The sequence below is a fragment of the Stenella coeruleoalba genome, assembly GCF_951394435.1.
Source record: "Stenella coeruleoalba genome assembly, chromosome: 16".
Lineage (NCBI taxonomy): Eukaryota > Metazoa > Chordata > Mammalia > Artiodactyla > Delphinidae > Stenella > Stenella coeruleoalba.
The window spans coordinates 15,368,255-15,387,766 of NC_137162.1; the positions used below are offsets into that span (position 1 = coordinate 15,368,255).

The 19,512-nt window shown below is 40.6% G+C and overlaps 1 protein-coding gene across 6 annotated transcripts in view; it reads right to left on the reverse strand.

Moving 5' to 3' along the window:
* The window catches only part of TRUB1 (TruB pseudouridine synthase family member 1), a 111,948-nt gene that overhangs the window by 43,609 nt on the left and 48,827 nt on the right, over positions 1-19,512 (reverse strand). For 3 of the 6 annotated variants that reach the window (XR_013824403.1, XR_013824404.1, XR_013824406.1), the window contains exons 9-11: positions 15,627-15,701; positions 13,307-13,578; positions 9,181-9,401 (exon numbers count right to left, since the gene is read on the reverse strand). The exons of 1 other annotated variant lie outside the window; for it this stretch is intronic. The gene's annotated coding sequence lies outside the window, so the exon portion shown is untranslated. The remainder of the gene's footprint in view (positions 1-9,180; positions 9,402-13,306; positions 13,579-15,626; positions 15,702-19,512) is intronic. 2 more of the 6 variants (XR_013824405.1, XR_013824407.1) reach the window with 2 other exon arrangements.

Here is a 19,512-nt window from a genome sequence, read left to right on the forward strand (position 1 = left end):
GTCCAAACTGTTTCAATGGAGGAAATTCCCCAAAAGGAAGCAAGAATATTATTTTATTAAATAATGTGTTTATCACATAACCAATGATATAAAATCTGTGAGAGCTTAAGAGCTGCCAGAAGCACTCATATCAAGTCAGAATAAATGAACAAAGATGAATTTCTTAAATGAAAACACATTTAGATCAGAGCAGAGCTTTTGAATCATTAAGAATATTTACGAGTTTTAGTTTTTAAATTTTTTTTTTTTTTGGCGGTATGCGGGCCTCTCACTGTTGTGGCCTCTCCCGTTGCGGAGCACAGGCTCCGGACGCGCAGGCTCAGCGGCCATGGCTCACGGGCCCAGCCGCTCCGCGGCATGTGGGATCTTCCCGGACCGGGGCACGAACCCGTGTCCCCTGCATCGGCAGGCGGACTCTCAACCACTGTGCCACCAGAGAAGCCCTTAAATTTTTATTTAATAATTTGTAGTACAAAACTATAACGCAAATAAATCTTCAGTAGCAGCTACTACTTGTTAAGTACCTATTTCATATTAGACACTATTCTTGACACTTCATAAGTTTATTCCTTAATGCAAGCCATTATTATTCTGTCTTATATGTGGAGAAACAGAGGCTGAGAGAGGCAAAGTCATTTGAGGTCATCCAATAAGTGACATTACTGGGATTTGCATCCAGGTCTAACTAAGCCTAACACCTATGCTTTACATCATAAAAGCATTTAAGATTATGAATTTGACAATAAGCACAGCTTTGACCACACCCCATAAGTTTAAAACTTCACTGTTCTCGTTATTTTCTAAATTGTTTATGACAGTTTTTGTTTCTTCCTTTTCAGACACATCTCTTGATGTCGTAAAATGTTTTTAAACGTATGGCTAGAAGTTGTTATACTATAAAATTATTAGCTTTTTGTTGTTGTTCATCAAATCTGTCTTAACTATTTCCTTCTACTTCTGAATACTGCCTATCAAAAATCTACTGTCGGGACTTCCCTAGTGGTCCAGTGGGTGAGACTCCACACTCCCAACGCAGGGGCCTCGGGTTCGATCCCTGGTCAGGGAACTAGAACCCGCATGCATGCTGCAACTAAGACCCAGCACAACCAAAATAAATAAATTAATTTAAATAAATTAAAAAAAAAACTACTCTCCCTAATTAGACATTCTACCATTTTTGTCTCATTCTGGTCAGGAGAATTAATGGATGGGAATGAATAATTAAGAGATGATGGAAGGACGTGAGGTTTAAAAAGACTAAGCAGTAAGACAACAGTGGTGTTTGTATAGGTAAAGAAATGTGCAAAATAAAATAAAAGGTCTTAGAGGAAGTAGCGTGGCAAGATTTTGAGTTCCCAGGTTTCTAGTAGCTCTTAACAGCTATTTATAAAAATACCAATGCATTTAATTTATTTATTCGTGTGTTTAACTATGAAAACCAATAAATATCATACTTCTCCAATAAAATACTCAACAAGTCCCATATCAAACCCTCGAGTGAGCATCTGATTAAAAAAAGTTAATAATGTTTACCTCCATGGGCATATATATTTTTCTGTATATTTTTTTGCACTTGCCTGCTCACTTTTCTGTCTCTTTACTTCCCCTGTTAGCAACTTTGGGACAGTTACTGTGTTTACTTATCCTAGCATCCCCTGTGCCTAGCACAATGCCTAATACAGAATAGACACATGGCAAATTCTCATTGAATGAATAGAGGTATTGCCTGGAAATCCCTACTGAACACTGACTGGATTGGACCCTAAGAACTAGTACTGGTCCAGGTCTAGCACAAGTTTTCCAAGCCCTTTTGCATACCAAGTGTTACGCTGCCAGGTCCCCCACCTGGAGATGGGTCAATTTCCCTAGCTTTGGTTTGACCTACTTCCAGCTTCCTCTTCTTCTCCATCAATGTCTTAGCAAGCCCGTGTACAAGAATACACACACTACGATACTAACTGTGCAACTGATCTGAAAACATCCTAGATGAGGGGATGCTCAAGCACTGAGGAGAGTGCAAAGTGAGAAGCATGAAGTAAAAACTGGAAATGTAGACAGGGGACACTCAATTAAAAAGAAAACTGGAACTCAAAATGGATTAAAGACCTAAATGTAAGGCCAGACACTATAAAACTCTTAGAGGAAAACATAGGCAGAACACTCTATGACATAAATCACAGCAAGATCCTTTTTGACCCACCTCCTAGAGAAATGGAAGTAAAAACAAAAATAAACAAATGGGACCTAATGAAACTTCAAAGCTTTTGCAAAGGAAACCATAAACAAGACGAAAAGACAACCCTCAGAATGGGAGAAAGTATTTGCAAACGAAGCAGCTGACAAAGGATTAATCTCCAAAATTTACAAGCAGCTCATGCAGCTCAATATCAAAAAAACAAACAACCCAATCCAAAAATGGGCAGAAGACCTAAACAGACATTTCTCCAAAGAAGATATACAGATTGCCAACAAACACATGAAAGGATGCCCAACATCACTAATCATTAGAGAAATGCAAATCAAAACTACAATGAGGTATCATCTCACACCAGTCAGAACGGCCATCATCAAAAAATCTACAAACGATAAATGCTGGAGAGGGTGTGGAGAAAAGGGAACCTTCTTGCACTGTTGGGGTGAATGTAAATTGATACAGCCACTATGGAGAACAGTATGGAGGTTCCTTAAAAAATAGAAGTACCATACAACCCAGCAATCCACTACTGGGCATATACACTGAGAAAACCATAATTCAAAGAGTCATGTACCACAATGTTCATGGCAGCTCTATTTGCAATAGCCAGGACATGGAAGCAACCTAAGTGTCCATTGACAGATAATGGATAAAGAAGGTGTGGTGCATATATGCAATGGAATATTACTCAGCCATGAAAAGAAACGAAATTGAGTTATTTGTAGTGAGGTGGATGGACCTAGAGTCTGTCATACAGAGTGAAGTAAGTCAGAAGGAGAAAAACAAATACTGTACACTAACACATATATATGGAATCTAAAAAAAAAAAAAGGTTCTGAAGAACCTAGGGGCAGGATAGGAATAAAGATGCAGATGGAGAGAATGGACTTGAGGACATGGGAAGGGGGAAGGGTAAGCTGGGGTGAAGTGAGAGAGTGGCATGGACATATATACACTACCAAAAGTAAAACTGATAGCCAGTGGGAAGCAGCCTCATAGCACAGGGAGATCAGCTGGGTGCTTTGTGACCACCTAGAGGGTTGGGAAAGGGAGGGTAGGAGGGAGACGCAAGAGGGAGGGGATATGGGGAGATATATATATATATATATATATATATATATATATATATATATATATGCATATAGCCGATTCACTTTGTTATACAGCAGAAACTAACACACCATTGTAAAGCAATTATACTCAATAAAGATGTTAAAAAAATAAAAAAAGAAAGAAAACTTGAAAAATTCTTTTAAATTTGCCAATGAGATTGGAGGTCATCGGCAAATCTTTGCCATATAATTTAGGAGATGAGAAAATGGAGACAGACTTGCTAAAAACCTTTAGTGCCAAGGAAAAGAGAAATAGGATGGTTAGATAGTGGGAAAATCGGGACGGAGGAAGATTTTGTTTGTTTTTGGCTTTTGTTTTAACTGCTTGGAAACAGTGCAACAGACGAAATCTGGAGCAAAGGGAAGACAGAACTCCTCACCCTCAGAACTCACACTGAAAGGAGGTCATAATAATTTAGAAAGTGATCTGAAGTCAGCCATGACATAACCTTCAAAGATTACAGGAAATCAGGAGGAGAAGAAAAGGCCTTAGAGAATGTGACTGTACAGCTAACTGTCATTTTGACAGCTTTTTTCTTGGAGGTACATTTAAGATTATTTGAGTTGTCATTTCTCTAAGAAGACTTAACTTTAATTATAAAAATATTGAATATTTTTCAAGACAAAAATGGTAAAGAATTTGCTTTGAAGTCTTTAGCCTTCAAACACTATTATGTGAAATCCTTGTTGGAGAAACAGTGAGGAATATGGAAATAAGTGCAATTCGGCCTCATAAATGAGGAACTGTGAATGTTAATGGTGCAGTTTTACCACAAACCTTTTAAAGGGCCAATGGAGGGCCTTTATTATCTCAAATATCACAGATCTGAGGGCTCCCTAAGGGAAATAGTGATAGATATTGGTAAAATGCCTATAAAGACAGCAAGGCAGAAAATAAGCCAAAAGTTTGAGTTGGCTATTTAAAAAGCCTCCTAACCTTTCATTTAATTGCCTTTTTGCAGCAAACCAGACATAAGAGTTGAACGCAAAATGTGCTGGTTACCCCGAACACGCTCCAAAATATCTGCTATAAGGGGATTTAAAGTGCAATTGCTTTGCTCTCAGCTTGAGAGCACCCAACTGGGGACAAACTGAATTTCAGTGGTGGACTGTGGCCGTGTGTCTCCTGCAGGGGTGGGGGTAGAGGGTGGAGGGGAGTCCAAAGAGATGCCATTATGTGATGGGCAGCCTGGAACAGTTGAAAGAGCAAGACATCATTTAAATGCCAGCTCTTCCCTTTTGTAGCTGAGTGAACCTGTAGAAGTTACTGAACCTGCCTGACCTTCATTTCCCTCATCTGTAAAATGGTTGCATTAACATCTAATTTAGACACCTGCTGTTAGGATTGGTAGACATAATTCATTCATTCGATAAGCACTTATTGAGTACTGTGTGCCAGGCTCTGTTCTTGGCTCTGGGGCTAGAGCTGTGAACAAAACAGGCTGGCATTTTAGTGTAGGAAGACAGGCAACATAGAAGACAAGTCAATTAAATAGCCGTTAGGTGAGAAAAAGAAAGTAAAAGAGGTGTGGCTGGTTGAATTGTTCACAGGTGGCGTCAACAATATCTCCCATCCTACAGGCTCTAATTACAATGGGACTTTGACCCCTCTCCAATTAAGAGATGGGTTCTTTGTTTCCTCCCCTTGAAACTGGATGGGGTTTTGTGCCTTTTCAACCAATAGAATATGTGGCAGTGATGCCATGTGAATTCCAAGGCTACAGGCTAGATCATGAGACAATGTAGCTCCCACCTTACTTGCTGGAATGCTCACCTACAAAGCCTCCACCCCCATATAAACAGCTCACTGCCCTGAGGTCACCATGTTGCAAGGTCGCTCAAACTAGCCTAAGTGGAGAGACTGAATGGAGGGACCCTGAGTCTGTATGAAGAGATAGAGACAAAGACAGACATATGCAGATGGCCCCAGCTACTTGAACCCTGCTTTGTTCCAGTTCTAGCCACCATTTGACTACAACTATATAAGAGATCCAAAAACCAGAACCTCCCAGCTGAGCCCTTCCAGAATTCCTAACCCTCAGAAACCATGAGAATAAAATGTGTGTTGACATTTTAACCTACTAAATTTTGGGGGAGACTTGTTACATGGCAAAAGATAACTGGAGTGGTGGAGAAAGGAATAGAGTACATTTTCACTTAGGGGTGAGAGAGAAGACTTCACTGAGACATTTGATCCATGAATTGGGAGTTAGGGAATGAACTAAGATATCTGAGGGGAAGTATCCCAGGCAAAGAAAGCACGTGGTGTCTTCAAGGAACACAAAGGAGACCCAAATGTGACTGGAACAAGTAAGGGAGGGAACTAGAAAGAGCAGGTGAGGTCAAAGACCAGATAGACTAGGATCTTGCAGGCCATGGTAAAGACCAGTTTTTACTGAGTTGAGAAGCTACTGGATGGTTTTGAGCAGAGCAATGATAGGATGTGATTTATATTTTAATAGAAACACTACAGGTGCTCTGCTAAAACTGGTACCTTGATTATTACTTTCATTACAGCATCTCTATAGAAAGCTAAGGTCAGTTCGGTTAGTTTAAGTAATTTATCCTGTCACTAAGCTACTAATAGCAGAGACGGGATGCAAACCCATGTTATCCTTTCAAGTCCTAAGGAATAAGTTTTACAGACACTTAACACCCTATCATAATTTTAGGGCTGGTCATTGCCATCACCTCAGTTCTTCTTGTGCTGACCCCTTTTGTAGAGGATGTAAAGCACAGTAGTCACAAGCTTGGACTCTGGAGTCAAATAGAGTTCAAATCCTGGCTTTATCTCTTACGAGCTCTGTAATATTGGGTGAGTTATTTAACCTCTCTGTGCCTCAATTTCCTCATCTGAAAAATGAGGATAACTGTACCTGCCTCAGAGGGATCTGGCAAGGGGTAATAGACAAGCATCTCAGGCACTTAGCCCAGTAACTGGCTAATAACTGACATAAAACGGTGTCACACTGATCACAAGCACAGGCATCGAGTGACTCCTCGAATTCTGCCTTCTTCTAACTCTGCTTTCAAAAAAGTACCATCCTACCTTCAACCCCCTCTCCCCCCCCAGCTCCAGCTACATTCTCCTTCCTTTGGGGCTCAACAGCACCTTTTCTCGTGCTCTCCTAGTTAGAGCTTCTAATCTTATACTCTATGTCCTGAGATTTTCCCTCTCTCTGTTTCTAACTCCTCTCTATGACCACTTTGTCAGTATCTCCTTAGGAGACCTCAGGGGACCTAGCTTCCCACCACCCCTTCCAGGCTGTCCTCCCACCTCTGTTTTGCAATAATGGCTGCTCTTAGGTAGCCCTCATTGTTTGCACACTCCACCCATTCTCCATTCTCTTCTACCTCTGGAACACTTTCTCAGCTTCCTGGATGATTCTAGAACACGGCTCACGGTCTTTTTCTCTGCTGTTATTCCGGAAGACTTTCCAACATCCCTGCTAATCGTGTTCCCCACATGCTGGGCTCACAGCTCGTCAAACTCTTATTTTTCAGCACCTTTGTCTTGGCCTCCTCTCAGTCACATCACAGGCATGACTGGGGCATTGCTCTCGTGATTTCTCACAGTTGCTTCACCTCTGTGATTTTGTTAGTCTGCTTGGGCTGCTATAACAGGATACCACAGGCTTATAAACAACAGACATTTATTTCTCACAGTTCTGGAAGCTCAGAAGTCTAAGATCAAAGTGCCTGCAGATTTGGTGTCTGATGAGAGCCCATTCCCTGGTTCATAGACGACTAAGACCTCACAGTCCTCCTGTGGCAGAAGGGGTGAAGGAACACTCTGGGGTCTCTCTTACAAAGGCCCAGATCCATTCATGACGGCTGTGCCCTCATGACCTAATCATCTCCCAAAGGCCCAGCCTCCAAATGCCATCACCCTGAGGATTAGGTTTACTGGGGGGATGCACTCAGTCTATAGCACTGAGCTATGGGGTGGAGGAAAGAGCACCGGGCTAAGAACCCAAAAGTGCTGCTAATGGACTGGGTGACTGGAGCAAGTCATTCTCTTTTTCTGAGTCTTAGTTTTCTTCACTGGGGAGACAGGAGCTCGGACATTAATCTGGGAGCTTTAGTCCTAGCTTATCTGTGTGACCTTGAGCAAACCATCTAAGCTTTCTGGGCTTTATTTGTTTAACTGTAAATTGAGGTGGCTGGAGGAGAACGGCCTTTGATGGTTCCTATAAGCATGAAAACTTTATGTTCTCTAAGACTGAAATTCTGTTATCTATTTATTTATTTATTTTTGTGTGGTACGCGGGCCTCTCACTGTTGTGGCCTCTCCCATTGCGGAGCACAGGCTCCGGACGCGCAGGCCCAGCGGCCATGGCTCACGGGTCCGGCCGCTCCGCGGCACGTGGGATCTTTCCGGACCGGGGCACGAACCCGCATCCCCTGCATCGGCAGGCGGCCTCTCAACCACTATGCCACCAGGGAAGCCCTGTGTTCCCTATTTTTAAAGAAGCTCTGTCTCCGAAAGGCTCAAACCTTGGAACCATCTTTGACTTCTGCCAATGCCCTTATCTCATTGTGTACTTACTCTTTCCTGAACTTTCTTACTGGTTTTCTAATGCGCCCCCTTGATTCTCCTCTATCATACTTGAATATACCCTACAGATTAATCTTCCAAAACTTCAATCCCAATCATGTCATTCTTCTCTTTAGAAAAGTCTTCACTTCCTGCTAAATAAGATCTAAACTCCTCTGGCTCTCATTCAAGCCTTTTATGATCTCATGCTAACCTCACTTTCCTAGATCAATGATCCATCAATGGAAGCAAAAAATACTGTCTTCAAAGTTGAGGGTCTTCAGCTGGGTTTTGGAAAAGATGGACGGAATTTAGCATGGTCTGGTGTTCAGAGCTATGAAGATGTGAAGATTCTTAATCACGGTTCTGTCACTTACCATTTGAGTGACCTGGACAGCCACTTCACTTCTCTGAATCTTAATTTTCTTAATTAAAACAAGAGTTCTGACAATTTCCCTAGATTCTATTGGGGCAGAAAAGCAGAGGAAAGCTTCCATTTGGTATGGGAGTCCTTGCATTCATGTAGCTAATTTCTTTGACCAACCAAGTCTAATATGATACATAGCGGGGTAAAATTTACTTTGATTTTTTTCTCCCAAGAGAAATTCACTGGACAGGCAGTAACAGAAAGTCTCCTTGGAGAGGACCTTCTTTGTCTTAATACTGAGTTTCCTGGGTGGTTCTGAGGCTTATGAAAGTGCAGGCAAGCAGGGACCTATTATCCTAGGTGAAGCTTACATAACATGGTATTTTGTTTCTTGGTATAAGAGTTGCTTTCAGCTGTGAAGAACTTTGGGAAGGGGAGGTGTATGTATTTGCAAAATAGCACAGGGGCTGTTATGGGTTGAATTGCGTCTCCCCAAAAGATATGCTGAAGTCCTAACTCCAGTACCTCAGAATGTGACCTTATTTGGAAATAGGGTTATTGCAGATGGAATTAGTTAAAATGAAGTCAAACGGGGGTAAGGCAGGGCCCTTAATCCAAAATAACTGTTGTTCTTATAAGAAGTTTAGGAGAGACACAGAGACACAGGAGGGGAGAACACAAGAAATTCCAAGGATTGCCAGCAAACTGCCAGGCGCCAGGAAGGATCCTCCTCTACGTGTCTCAGACGGAGCATGGCCCTGCCGACACCTTGACTTTAGACTTCTAGCCTCCACAACCGTGAGAGAATAAATGTCAGTTGTTTTAAGCCACCTAGTGGTACTTTGTTATGGCAGCCCTAGGACACTAATACGGGGGCATTCTGGAAGTAAAGGCACTCTACTCCTGCGCCCCAAGAGTCTAAATAATCCCCGTGGCTGTTGAAAGTAAAAATATCCCCGAAATAAAATACCTTGAAGAAAGGGTGTCAAGAATGGTGATCCAGGGGCTTCCTTGGTGGCGCAGTGGTTGGGAGTCCACCTGCCGATGCAGGGGACGTGGGTTCGTGCCCCGTTCCGGGAGGATCCCACATGCCGTGGAGCGGCTGGGCCCGTGAGCCATGGCCGCTGAGCCTGCGCGTCCGGAGCCTGTGCTCCGCAATGGGAGAGGCCGCAACAGTGAGAGGCCTGCGTACTGCAAAAAAAAAAAAAAAAAAAAAAAAAAAAAAAAATAGAATGGTGATCTAGCTCTTCCACAGCTCTGGAGGTAGGCTGGTTCTAGTACAGCATGTGGTCCGGGCTGGAGGTGCCCCCAGATTCAGCCACTTCAGCATGGTGGGAGTTCTCTGGTGGAAAAGGGCTGACCATCTGCAGAGGAACTGAAAAGGACTGTTACCAGGACTAATAACCAGCTGGTAGTCTCTACTGCTCTACCAGCTGTGTATAGTTGATTACTCAGTACCTGCTGTAACTTACAAGTTAAACATGGAACACGATTGCAGCCTGAACAGGAAGCTGGCCTGGCCAGTGTACCATTACCAAGTGGACAAGGGTCTAAAGATCTACATAGGACCAGTTTTCCAAAGTGATACTTTGCAGATGACAATAGCTACAGTTCTTTTTTTCTCTGATATTAAGAAAGAAGACTGACCCCTTACAGACCAGGTAAGTTCCTGGACTGAGAAAAGGAAATTTTCAAGAAGATATTGGGCTTCCTGCTGATGAAGGAAAGTGGGAATTCAAGTAATTAATCAGAAAAATAAAAGAAATTTTATTCTTTATCCCAAGTTGAAAATGTAGGTCATAACGGCAAACAGAACACAGTGAACAACAAAGCTATCCACATGCTTGGCTGTGAAGGATAAAGTGTTCCAGGAATAATAGATGAAAAAGTCTATTATTGGAAGGTTCAAAAGAGATTTTCTGAAACCTGTAGTCCAGTTTGTTGAACCAAATCTCTGAATGGACTTCAAATAAAATCTCTTTGCTACACAAGTGAAGCTATTACTCAAACTCAACCAAGAGCAAAAGAGCTACATTGCAGCAATGAAAATTCGTCAGCTGTTTCCATGCAGAACTGAATTCAGAAAAATTTTCATCTTCTCAGCAACAGCTTGTCATCAGCTATAAGTTCTGCTTGGAAAAAGCCAAGTGAGGCTCACCGTCCAACATTACATGGATATAACATGGATGCAATAGCCACTCCCCCATGGGCAAAATAAATAAGCCAGCAAAAGGTGATGAAAGACATCATTTGCATCCCCTGAGTACTCAAGGTCAGCATGGCGCGCTTAGCTATTTATGCCACCTGCTTCAGCAGGGTCTTGGTGGGACCTGCTGAGAGTACAGTGCTGCGGACTTTCTGTGTTAAAGTGGGAACCGTGTGTGTACATAATGATATACAGTCAGCGTCTCAAAGAACACTGACTGGTGATGTTATTGAATGTATAAAGGAGGCTTTAAAGGGGCTGTTGTAATCCTAAGGATGGTGAGAAAAAACATGATTTTCCTATGCACAAGAAAAGATCAGAACTCTGGGGAGAGAGACGAAAGGTGAAGAGTCACAAGCTGGGAATCCAAATTCTATAACCCGCACCTGGAGGTTTATGCTTCATTTCTATGCCACGTGTCCTTGTTTAAGTCACTGATAATTTGAGCTTCCCTATCTATCTAATGAACATAGCAGCCCTTCTTATCTCCAGGGATACTGAAAACTTTAATAATTTACTGTCTCCTATGTGAATTCATCAAAACTAAGGTGAAAAAAAAGTGAACTAAATACAAAGTGAAGAAAGATTACTGCTTACCCAATTTACCTTCATGGGTGCTCCTGAATAAGAAAATATGGTTTTTCTACATATTATTCTTACTTGCCCCTCGTTTTCATGGTTCCTCATTTTCTTTTCTCTTGCTCTCCTTTACACGAATACACACAAAAGACTGACTGTACAAATTTTTTTTTTCTTTTTGACAGGATCTTTCATGGCAAGACCACAGGGAAACAGATTTGTTCATTCAACAAATGTCTATCCCTTGCTTTTGACAGATGAGGTACTATGTTAGCTACTATGGAAGATAGAAAGTTATTTAGAACATCACTTTTGCCTTCAAGGAGCCTAAAACGCTTTGAGATCATCTAAGGGCATATAAGGAATGAACTTACAAATAACAAAATCAAGTATTGTAATAAGTGCCAAAAAGATTTGTGAAACCAAGTTCATAGACTTTCAGAAAAAGGAACACTCTTCTTGGAATTTGAGCCAGCATTTAAAAGTTAGGGTATGGGGCTTCCCTGGTGGCGCAGTGGTAGAGAGTCCGCCTGCTAATGCAGGGTACACGAGTTCGTGCCCCGGTCCAGAAAGATCCCACATGCCACGGAGCGGCTGGGCCCGTGAGCCATGGCCGCTGAGCCTGCGCATCTGGAGCCTGTGCTCCGCAACGGGAGAAGCCACAACAGTGAGAGGCCCGCGTACCACCAAAAAAAAAAAATTAGTTAATTTAAAAAATAAAATAAAAGTTAGGGTATGGAATTCAACACGGTTAGATGAGCACAGGACATTCCAGGAAAAGGTGATGGTGGAGCGAAGGCTTGAAGGGGTGGTGGATTACTTGATTTCCATAGGTGACAACCAGTAGTCTCATTTGGTTAAAAAGTGGATTGTCTGTCTGGAAAGTCATTTAGAGTTTGATTGAAGATGGCATTAAGTATTAGGCTAAGGCTAAAACAGTAGTGTTGAAAACATTTTTTTAGCTTTTAAAGACAATTATTAAATGGGAGCAGACAGAGCTGCTGTAGCTGAAGTGCTTCCTCCCATTAATCTCACATACTTTGGTACCTTTAAGGAGCTCCACGGAACCCTTAGGACTCTGCAGAGTGCTTCTGTATTTTGCAGTAGGCAAAGGGCAGCCGTTGCATGTTTCTAAGCATGGAGATGACATAATCAGAATAGAATATTCTGAATATACACCTGGCAGTACTTTTGAATTGATTGGCAGGGGACCAACTAGAGACAGGAAAACAAAACAAAAATGTTTGGTGTATAGTAAGCACTCAATAAATATTTGCTGAATGAATGAATGAATTATAATAGCAGAAAAGGAAGTATAGAAAGATTTTATCAAGGAAAAATTGATAGCAGTTGTTGATTAATTATGCGAGACAAGAGGGAAGTTGTGAAAAAATTCAAGGTTTCAAGTCTGGCCTCCTGGGAGAAGTGTGGTATCACCAAGAGGAAACAGGAAAAGCTGAAGCAGAACTGATTTGGTGGGAAAGACTATCTGTTAGATATTCAGCAGGTTAAATATATTAGAGAGATATTCAATTGGAAATGTCTACGGACTTTTGTAAATGGGAAACTGGGGCTTTAGAGAAAGACGGGAGTTATTGACATAGATATAACAATGTCATAAACACGTGTGTGGACAGGATGGCCTGGGGAAGGCAAAGAGGTGAGGCCAATCCTGGGAAACAATGACATCGAGGACACGAGAGGGGAAGGGAAGCTGAAAAGATAACGGCATGGTTGGAAAGGGAAGAGAAAACCTCATCACTTCATGTTCTGAAAACCAAATGAGAGACGCTCTAAAGGAGGAAATAAACAACACAGTCAGATGCTCTAAGAGCATAAGAAGGAAGAGAAGCAAGAAAAGGTGACTAGATTTGGAGCTTATGAGTCACCCTCAGGGAGAAGTTTCAAGCAGTGAAGGAGGCCTGACTATCCTGGATTAAGAAATTAAAAGATGGAAACGAAACAGAAATAATGATACAGGCCAGACTTTCAAGAATTCCAGCAATGAATGGAACAATGGAATCAGACAGTAACTGGATACTAAGAAACTTTTACTTTGCTTTTTAAAGCTTGGGGAATCCTGAGTGTGTTTATAAGCAAATTGGCAAAAGGGAAAGAGTTGATGGAGGGGAAGCTGATGGCGAAAATATAATTACAGTCATGTTAAATTTTCTGAGTGATTAAAACCATACTTTTCAGAGTTGGAGATATAGTGAAAATAGAATGGATGAAATGTGAACATAAGTCTTGTAACTGGACAATTATTGCATATAAGCCTGCATTTTAAGAAATCCCAGGAAAGATACTTTACCTGGAAAAATGCTCTTGCATACCCAGTCATCTGGCAGGAGACTAAGCAGCAGATTTTTCGGTTGGCACAGAAAACAGAGATGCTCACCACCTTGAAACACTGTTATGAGCCATCATAACATTAGGCTGTTTGTACAGCGCTTGAAAATATGGAGCTGTGATGCTTCAAAGGAACTAAGCTGACATCCTCATTTTCTGCCTAAGGCAGATGAAAACTCAGTCCTAGCCAAGAGGAGCCTACGGGGCCATGAAAATCAAACGTCACGTGGATTCCTGGAAGAAAATAAGGACATTAGGTAAAAAGTAAGGAAATCTGAATGAAGGATGGACCTGAGTTAATAATAATGTATTAGTATTGGTTCATCAATCGTAACAAATGTACCATACTAACGTAAAATGCTAATAATCATGGACTCTGGGTGTGGGGTATACGGGAACTCTGTACTGTTTTCTCAGTTTTTCTGTAACCCAAAGCTGTTCTAAAAAATAAAGTCTACAAGGAAAAATAAAAACAAAAGCTCAGTCCGAACCTCAGGGCCTAGAAACCACACCTTAACTCTGGCCATTTTTATTCTGTAAGACATTAGAGCATAAATGCGTGGGCCACCTGGAAAGTATCAGTGAGGTTGGTATATACACAAACACACACAGCAGGGTGTGTTCATCAAGACACTATTTCTCTGCCTTGAGATTTTTTTTTTTTTATTAAAGTGAGATCTGATCACACTTTCTGTTTTGGCTACTGGAAAACACAGAGGCAGATGTGGGGCCCACTTCTGCCAACGTTGATATTCACTTCGTGCAGCGACTGAGAACATGGATCAGAGTCAATTTCAGGTTCAAATTCTACCTCCACCACGTGTCAGCTATGAACCTGGGCCAGTTGCTCAGTCTCTTTGGGTGTGTTCCTCATCTGTAAAATGGGGATGATAACGTCTGCCTCAGAGGGCTGCTGTGTGGATGAAATGAGTTAATGGATGTCAAGTGATTAGAACAGTTACATCATAAGAGCTCAGCTATCAATTTGTGGTACTTCTGCGTGTTAGTCTGACCTTTTGCTTTCATTCAAAAGCAAGTTCATTTCCCAGCCCTCATGGTGCCTGTGCCCTAATGTCCTCATTTATTACTCTTCATTCCTTTTTTCCGTCCTTTTGGGTATATTTCATTATGCCATTTTGAGTCTTTAACCACATTAATTTTCCCTCAGGTAACTGAGGGTTGATTGTGGAACTACTGATATTTTGCTTACTAGAAATTTTTTTAAATAATTTTAAAAATTGTAAAATACACATAACATAAAATATACTATCTTGATGGGTTTTAAGTGTCCAGTTCAATGGTATTAAGTACATTCATATGTTGTACAATCATTACCACCATCCATCTTCAGAACTTTTTTCATCTTGTAAAACTGAAACTCTGTACCCATTAAACAATAATTTCCCCTTTTCCCCTCCCTGCAGCCCCGGGTGACCACCATGCACTTTCTGTCTCTTATGATTTCAACTACTCCAAGTCCCTCAAGTAAGTGGAATCATATGGTACTTGTATTTTGTGACTGGCTTATTTCACTTAGCATAATGTCCTCAAGGCTCATCCATGTGGTAGCATATATCAGAATTTCCTTACTTTTTATTTCCTGAAAAATGTTCCCTTGTACGTATAACCACATTTTCCTTATCTGTTCATCTGTCGACACTTGGATTGCTTCCACGTTTTAGCTATGATTGTGAATCATGCTGTTATGAACATGGGTATACAGATATCTCTTCAAGACTCTGTTTTCAATTCTTTTGAGTATATACCTAGATGTGGCATTGCTGGATCATATAGTAGCTCTAGTTTCAATTTTCTGAGGAATCACCACACTTTTCCACAGCAGCTGTACCATTTTACATTTTACATTCCCATCCAGCAGTGCACAAGGGATACAATTTCTCCATATCCTGGCCAACACTTGCTGTTTTCTGTCTTGTTTTGTTTTGTTTTAATTGTGTCTATCCTAATGTGCATGAGATGGCATTCCATTGTAGTTCTGATTTGCATTTCCCTTATGATTAGTGATGCTGAGCATCTTTTTCATGCACTTATTGGTCATTTGTGTGTCTTCTTTGGAGAAATGTCTATTCAAGTCCTTTGCCCATTTTTGAATTGGGTTATTTGTTTTTGTTGTTGTTGAGTTTTAGGAGTTCTTTATATATTCTGGATATTAGTTCCCTATCAAGTGTATGATTTTCAAATATTCTTTCCCATTCTGTGGGATGACTTTTTATTCTGTTGAAAGTGTATTGTTGCACAAAATTTAATGAAGTCCTACTTGCCTTCTTATTTCTTCTGTTGCCTGTGCCTTTGGTATCATATCCAAGAAATCATTATCAAATTCCTATGAGTAATTTCTGAAACACAAAAATACAAATTTTATATGCATCTCTGTTGTTAGGATGTAGTTCTGCGCCCTGACGTTTAGGACTGAATTTTGATATTATATAATTTCTAAATGTATGTGTTTGTGTGTATGTCTTTTCTTCAAGCAGCTAAAATCAGCCTGTTGAGGAAAATAGTTAACATAAACAAAATATATTATTTTGCTAGGCTAAGCCAAGATCATGTTGATATGTTAAAAATTCCCAATATAAACTGCATCTGTTGGTTCAATAAACAAATTTAACCATAAAAGCGTCCAAGCAGGTATACTCTACTAATTTTGCTTCGTGTTAATAGATGTCAGAATTAGCTCAACTTTAACTCTGACCCTCTATGCAAAGAACTACCAATCTCCTGGTCCTCAGGTATAACGTTTAGCTCTCACCGGGCCTAAAAAAAACTGATCCAGTTATTTTTTAAATATTAGAGGTTCCTACATTGAATGGGAAGATTGAGTTCATCATTGGAAAAGGCAACTTCCATATTAATCCTCATTCAGCGAGTCAGTGCAGAATGTTAAAAATAAAATGCTTTTTAGGGAGAGGGAAGGGAGGAAAGGCAAGATAGGGGTAGGGGATTAAGAGATACAACCTACTATGTATAAAATAAATAAGCTACAAGGATATATTGTACAGCACAGAAAATATAGCTAATATTTTATAATAACTATAAATGGAGTATAAGCTTTAAAAATTGTGAATTACTATGTTGTATACCTGAAACCTATATAATATTGTAAATCAACTATACCTCAATAAATTTTTTAAAAAGTAAACAAACTTTTTAAATAAAATGCTTTGATAAACTGGGTCTGTTTTACAGTTCTGCATCTTTATTTGATCAGTGGCATGGCTGGTTCCAACAGATATTCTAAAAACTATATTTTCAATGTATTTAGCACACACAGATGTCTTTTATCCATCTCCAATTCATTTAGTGTAGGGAATAAGCTTACTTCTCTCCCAGTGACAAGCCAACTACCTCAATATCAATTATTGCGTGATCAATTTTCTTCCACTGGTTCACCATGTTACCTTTATTTTATATTAAATTACTTTACGCATTTGAGTCTATTCCTGGACTTGATTTCTGCCTCACTGATCTGTTGCTTGATCTGCCTCATTGATCTGTTGATTTATTCCTGCACCAGTTCAGATTTAGTAACTGTTGCTTCACAGTACTTTTTGATATTTTGTATTTTATGTTGCAGAAATTCAATTTAACACTTCCTAGGATTGGGATCCTTTGCTGTGCAACACTGGGGAGGATTTCAACAGTGGAGTTGGGTCAGGAGTACATTTTAAACCTTACAGCACCAAGCTTTTCTTTCACAGAGTTGCTTTTTTCCTCTTTTGTCTGAGACACTTGTGATTTTGGAGACTGAGAAGTAAGAAATCCTGAGTGTTCTCCTGCCTCGTTCTTTCATTCTCTCTGTATAGTCTCCTTTTCTTCCGTTTTATGGAGATATAATCGACATTTAACATTGTATTCATTTAAGGTGTACAACATAATGATTCGATATTTGTATATTTTGCAAGATAATTACAACAGTAAGTTAACACCCATCACCTCACACAGTTACAAATGTTTCTTCTTGTGATGAGAACTTTTAAGATTTACTCACTTAGTGACATTCAAATATACAGTATTGTTAACTACAGTCACCATGCTGCATATTACATCCCCAAAACTTATCTTCTAACTAGAATTTTGTACCTTTTGATTACCTTCACCCATCTCTTCTGCCTTTCACACCTGCTTCTGGCAACCACTAATCCTTTCTCTGTTTGTATATTTCGGTTTTTTAAGGTTCCACATATAAGTGAGGTCATACAGTATTTGTCTTTCTCTGTCTGACTTATTTCACTTAGCCTAATGTTCTCAGAGTCCATCCATGTTGTTGCAAAAGGCAGGATTTTCTTCTTTTTACGGCTGAATAATACTTCATTGTATACATACCACATCTTCTTTGTCCATTCACCCATCGATGGACACTTGGGTTGTTTCCATGGCTTGAATATTATAGATAATGTTGCAGTAAACATGGGGGTGCAGATATCTCTTTGAGATAGAGATTTAATTTCCTTTGGGTATACACACCAAAGTGGGATTGCTGGATCATATGGCAGTTCTATTTTTAATTTTTTTTTTCTATTTTTAATTTTTTGAGGAACCCCCCTACTGTTTTCCATAGAGGCTGTACCAATTTACATTTTACAATTTACATAGTGTACAAACTTACATGTGAATACAGTTTATGTATCTTAATTACATTAAAGCTGAGTCTTAAACACTTCATAGTTTAGAGCAGATGAGTAACCATTCCAGGTAGACATAGCATGTGCTAGGGTTTTACATTTCTTTGAATCTCTTCTTAATTCTACCTGCAGCTCTCTTTACTCAGAAAGGATCAGATATGATATCTATAAATTTTACTCTATAGAAATATACATGAGTATAAACAATATCTACTTTCTCTGATGTTATTTTTCTAACAAATAGGTCATTCAGGTTATTATTTTGGTCCTCTCTTCCCTCTTTTCTCTTTTCCTTCCTGTCAGTTTTTAATTGAGTCAACTATCTTCTCATTCCTGTTAGTATACTGCCTAATTTATATTTTCATTTTTCCTATCAATTTTTATTTCTTTAACTAATTCTTCATTCAGTAAAAGGCAAGTGGCTTCCATGTCTTTCCATTTCTAACAGAGAAGAGGGAGAGGCAGACATCATAGGATAATCAGAATAGGCTCTGAAGGCATAGAGCTCAGAATAAGGAAGAAGGGACTTCCCTGGTGATGCAGTGGTTAAGAATCCGCCTGCCAATGCAGGGGACACGGGTTCAAGCCCTGGTCCAGGAAGATGCCACATGCTGCGAAGCAACAAAGCCCGCAAGCCACAACTACTGAGCCTATACGCCACAACTATTGAAGCCTGCGCACCTCGAGCCCGTGCTCCACAACAAGAGAAGCCACCACAATGAGAAGCCCCGCGCCGCAACAAAGACCCAACACAAAGACCCAAATTTTTTTTCAATTTTTGAATTTTATTTTATTTTTTATACAGCAGGTTCTTATTAATTATCCATTTTATACATATTAGTGTATACATGTCAATCCCAATCTCCCAATTCATCCCACCACCACCCCGCCCCACCACTTTGGGCTGCCTGCCAGGTTGGTGTCAAATTTTTCCAGGCTGGGAATTCCCTGGCGGTCCAATGGTTAGGACACGGTGATTTCACTGCCACGGCCCAGGTTCACTCCCTGGTCGGGGAACTAAGGTCCCGAAAGCCCTGGGGTGTGGCAAAAAAAAAACCCAAGTAATTAAAATTTTCTGGGCTGTCAGAGAGCCTATCCACCACAGGAAGAAGAGGAAACTTGCATCCACTCTTATTCCTGCTGGGAAAGGCCCTTAGGTCTTGGCCTGCAAGGAAGGGATGACTTTCTGGCACATTGTGTTCTCTAAATTCTGATTCTAAGGAAGAGAAGGAGAAAAGGAGACCTAGCAATGGAAATGTCCATGGGCTTCTGCAGTCAGAAAGTGAGTGGCCCATAGGTCCTTCCAGTGAACTAGTTTCTGAGTAGGATATGGTGACAGCCCTTTCCTAGGGCCTGGTTCCATGTTAGTGTTACTACTCTGCAGAGAAGAGGACCCAGCAGACTTGTGGGTCCCTGAAGGTGGTCACACTCCAATGCCAATGAGTGGATATGAAAAAGCAGCTCTGGGAAGTCAGAAGAGCTCACCTAGAGTTTCCCCATCACCTGGCAGCTCCGAGGCTGCTCC